Below are 5,189 nucleotides of genomic sequence, written 5' to 3' on the forward strand. Positions count from 1 at the left end.
GAAAAGAAAGTTGCGGATGGATGCTGGGAAAAAGGTCTACCAAAATTGGATACCTGACAATGGAAATATAAGCATTTCGTTAAATTGCCCATACCTTCACATAAAATAACATTTTAATTTACTCTCTAGTGTTCAAGCAGGAAAACCATGGTAAATTTAGATTAAAGCCAGCATATGTTGTTGTAATCTGGGCCAGGATCTGCTGGAGCAGAAGCTGATGCTGGAGGAAGTAAGGAGAGTTAATTTCTGTTTCTCTGCTGCAAATAGAAAATGAAGAAGCCTGGGTTTTTGAAGATTTCTGATTAAAAATAAGCTAACTGCAGGAACTAGAACAATGTCTGGTTCAGACCAAGCACTGAATTAATAATTAATAAAAATGTTCTACTACTTAGAATCTCCACTAGGGCAGTTCAAGGTTTTCAGCCTCACACAGACAAGTTTAGCTTCCTTTTGCCATTAGAGCAATGGCCGTCGTTTCCAAAACTCAAAACGTATGCTCTACACTATAATTAGGCAGTACCATGAGATATTTGAATTGCAACTGTCCTAGGAAAATGCCACTAATGTGGTCTCTCAATCAAAACTCAGGCAGCTCAAGAAAATATGTATGCCTGGACAGCTCACATTTAGAAAGGTAATTATTGCTAGTAATATCAGCCAAGACTTACCAAGTCTTTACTGTGTGTTGGGTGCTCTGGGGTACTTGATATACACGTCTTTGCTCATTCAATCCTCACAAAAATCCCATGAAGTAAGACTGCTCTTGTCCCCATTTTATAGATGAGAACACTGGGGTGTAAAAACCGTGAAGTAAACTTCCCCCCACACCGAGTCATGCCGCTCGCAGGAATATTTTCAGTGGGGCAGGTTGATGGCATGGACCAAAATCCCCTGGAAGCTCCATCAAATACCACATCAGATCTTTTCATTCCTTCTTTCACTGTCAGGGAGACAGAAGGTTGGCAAATTCAACATGCTATCTTTTCCCAGTTCTGCTTGTTTTCATTCCTTTCTGGACGAGCTCTGCCCTCTGCCTCTCCCACTGCCAGTGCTGGAGACTGCCCGGCTCCCAGTCCTCTGAGCCACTTCCATCCCTGCCAAACTGTCAGGGCATAGTCCAGACATCTAGGGATACACCCCCTGAAGCCAACTTCCCCTGTAAAGTCCAACAGAGACTTAATGTTTGGATCTAGATCTTTTTGAGAATATGGGTGGCTGGGGGAAAAAACGCAAGCCAACATCTTCCCCAGGCTGCCAAGATCAAAGGAACTTAATTCAGAATTTCTTCAGAATTTTGTGCTCAGTGGCTCAAAGTCCTAGAACCACAGGCTCAGAGAAGACTCCCAGGGCAGTCTCCCTCCCACTCAGTGTAGACACAACCAGAACCCTCCCCCCGCCCATCCCGTCCCCGTCCCTGTCCCCTGAACTCCCACAGGTTATGTTTTTCTGCCTCTGTAAGAGTAAAGGAACATCCAATCAACGATCAGGTCAGAATATGGTGTTTTCATCTTGCTTTTTTTACTTTTCAACTGAATTTGAGGTGTTTTGATACATAGGACAGTATCTGTGCATCAGGAAAGAATGAGACAGACGCTGTCTAGACTCTAAAGCACATTTTGCCAGTTACCTGATTCTAGCTTTTCCTTACCAGGAAGCTATTTTCCAGATCTGGACATTGCAGGTAGCAACATGAAATAATTCTTAGGGACAGGCATGCAAGTGAATTCTGTCCAGTAGAGGGACCATCCTCTTTCCACGTGGCAAAAACTCTCAATGTTTCCAGTAAGCACATAAATGAGAAGGAACTCTCGATTCCTTTCTGGATGTTGGAATAAGTAATAAGGAAGAAGCTATTTGTTGGGGGTGGCGATGGTGGGGAGAGAAAACAGGTGAAGGAGGTCAAAAAATTAGAAGAAACTAAATAAGTACAAAATGCAGAAAAATGCGGAAAAAAACTGTGCTCTGCTATGGCAAGAGGGTGCACCTGTCCCCTTGGCCAAGGGAAGTGGTACGCGTGCGCCGCACCCACGCAAACTCAGAGCTGCTGGGAGGCCCGGCCAGGCCGCCGGCCACCGCTCCTGTCATTTTTCCTTGATGTTGGCAGGCACTTCCCTTGGACCTTTCAACACCCGCTACCGTGCGTGCCCCTTCCTGAAAGACCCGGTGACCCTGCTTATTTGTCCAATGTGCCCCACGTGCCCCTTCACGTGACACCTTCCTTAAACTGGATCTACATATTTCACCGAAACCAAGGGCCTAGTATAGACAAAGGGCAAGTGTAGACAAGGTAGAACCATAACCTCGTTCTTCTAAAAAATGTTTACTCTCTTGTCATTTTGAGCCCCTTACTTCTGTTATTTATGAAGTCTGTCGTTTCCTCAAGTCCTTCTACGTACAAAACGTGGAAGGTAAGGTATTTCTCCATAAGGTGTTACAACCAGTCAAGAAACCCCACACCTTACAAAGCAAATCAATGTTTTAATATTAAAAAACCTTCCTCTTTAATGAGATACCAAATGAAAAAAACCTCTTTTCAAAATACTCTTTTGTCTTCTGCGTTTGTTCCTTTTGATTATACATGTACATTTAGGTTACTCCCGCATATTACAAAAAAAAAAAAGAAGAAGAAGAAGAAAAAAATCAGAATGGTTACATGTGAAAAATAAAAATCTCCAGCTCCTTATTCTTCGATGCTAATTTATATCCCAAGAGGTTAAACACTTTTTAACCACTTGCATGTGGTACAAGCATCAAAAACCATGGAAAGATGCCTTTTTCTCCCCTCCCCCATTCCTCATTACTCCATAGCAGGTACCTGTTAGCAGTTTTGTTTGTCCTTCCAGAAAAGTTGTATGTGTGTATATAAGCTGATACAGGTATTTTTCTCCTTACTTTTGCACAAATAGTGAACTACCATACTCATTATTTTGGCACTTGACTTTTCCCACTTAATTTATTTTAGATAATTTTATCACTATGTAGGTCTCTTCCTCAATTTTTTATCCAGTTAATATTATTACAAGTGAATATATTGATGCACCATAATACATTTTCCCTGTCTCAATATAATGACATTTAAATAGCTTCTAATCCTTTGTTCTCAGAAACACTACTGTAATGAAAAACACCTGTGCGAGTCATTTCCCAGGCAGGCAGTGTTCATTAGTAGTATATATTTCTACCAGAGAAATCTATAGGTGGAATTTGTAATTGGCAGAGTGCAGAGTTTTCCTTCACAGCAATGAAGCAAATTTATACCCCCACCACTCATCTTTGAGACTGCCTGTTGGCTCATCCCCAGATAACCAAGTGTATTGTTATACTTTTGGATTATTTTCTAGTCTGCCAGGTGAAAAATGGTATCTCATTATACTTTAATAAATGTTTCCTTCATGAGTTAATTTAAATATCATCTACATGTCCAGGCCATTTGTGTTTTGCCTTCTCTGAATTCCTTGTTCACATGCTTTGCCCATTTTTCTATTAGGTAACTGATCTTTTTCTTATCGGTTGGTATTCATTCTTTCTAAATTAAGGAAAGCAGCTTTGAAGCATTGTAATATTTACTCCAGATTATCATCTGTCTTTTGGGTTTGTTTGCAGTGACTTTTCTTCCATACGTTAAGTTTAGTTTTATGCTGTCAATTCACTTTATTACATGACTTCAAGGTTTATACTACTTTAGAAAGATTTGAGGTTATAAAATAACCTAGTATTTTTGTGGTTTCTTTTTTTTAAGTTTCATTCTTTTCTTTCTTAAAAAAAAAAAAAGATTTTTAAAATTTATTTGACACAGAGAGAGAGACAGTGAGAGAGGGAATATAAGCAGGGGAAGTGGGAGAGGGAGAAGCAGGCTTCCCCCTGAGTAGGGAGCCCCATGTGGAACTCGATCCAGGGACTCTGGAGTCAGGACCAGAGCTGAAGGCAGATGCTTAACAACTGAGCCACCCAGGTGCCCTTCTTTTTTTTTTTTTAAATCTGTGCTTTAACACATATATATTGCATATGGATGGAGTTATTCTATCATTCTTGGGTGCAACTTTGTTTTCCTTGAAGAAAATTATTTCAATTTATTAAATATTCAATCTTCTTCTTCCTTTTGTATGAGAAGCTATCTAAACACAGTCTAACCCATTAGGAACTAAGAATTGATTCAGAACTTTTTACTCTTTTCCAGTGACTGTCTCTTCATGTTGCTATGTTACTGCAGATGAGAGTTTAAGTAGAATTTTATTCTCTGCAAATAATTTAATTTCATTTTCCCGCTTGACAAAGTATTTTCTTGGTTCTTTTTTGTTAATGGGAAAAGTAAAACGACAAAACCAGAGAGAGACACAAACCTTAACAGACTCTTAATTATTGGAAACAAACTGAGGGTTGCTGGAAGGGAGAGGGGTGAGGGAATGGGCCAACTGGGTGATGGACAAGTAATGAGCTCTGGATATTATATAAAACTGGTGAATCACAGACCTGAACCTCTGAAACAAATAACACATTATATATTAACAACAACAAAAAAGGAAAGCATAATATCTTTATATATTTTTTCTTCCTAACCAAGAACAAGATACGCTTTTCCATATGTTTAGGTGTTACCTTGTAATCTACAGAAGTGTTTGTAGGCATATTCGTATATGCTTCACACATTTATTAAATAGATTGCATGTAATTATTTTGTATTATTTTTGTTCTACCATAATTTGGGTCTTTCACGCCCATGAATCTTCTAAATGGTCGTTGTATCATGAAGGCAGTTGATTTCTATATACTTTCTATATGCTGCGATCTCAGCTTTTAGCTGAGTTTCCTGGGTATATACTTGCTTATGGAATAGTGAGAGTTTTACTTTGTCTTTTACAGTTCTTCTCTCTCTCTTTTTTTTTTTTTGCTTGTGTAATTGTTTTGGCTTATACTTTGAGTACACTAAATTAAATGAGAATAATAGTGATCATCCTTTCCTTGGTTTTGATAGAAGTAGGAATGTCATTAGTTTTCTCTACTAAGTAAATGTTGGCTTTGGGGCTGAATTTTATTTTCAGTCCATAATCGAATTTTAGAATTTGGAGAAAAGTGTATTTGAAACCTCAATCTTGAATCAGCATTCTTTATTTCCATGGCAGACTATTCCATGTGTCCTCTTTTGAAGTTTCAAAGGACACAAGCTCAGGCGATTTTCAGCACAATTCATC

At 38.9% G+C, this 5,189-nt stretch overlaps 1 protein-coding gene across 3 annotated transcripts in view; it reads right to left on the reverse strand.

The window, feature by feature from the left end:
* The window catches only part of LOC122902377 (thiamine transporter 2-like), a 44,007-nt gene extending 42,935 nt beyond the window's left edge, over positions 1-1,072 (reverse strand). For all 3 annotated transcript variants that reach the window (XM_044241754.1, XM_044241751.1, XM_044241750.1), the window contains exon 1: positions 669-1,072. The gene's annotated coding sequence lies outside the window, so the exon portion shown is untranslated. The remainder of the gene's footprint in view (positions 1-668) is intronic.
* Positions 1,073-5,189: the final 4,117 nt, after the last annotated feature.

The sequence above is a fragment of the Neovison vison genome, chromosome 3 (genome assembly GCF_020171115.1).
Source record: "Neovison vison isolate M4711 chromosome 3, ASM_NN_V1, whole genome shotgun sequence".
NCBI lineage: Eukaryota > Metazoa > Chordata > Mammalia > Carnivora > Mustelidae > Neogale > Neogale vison.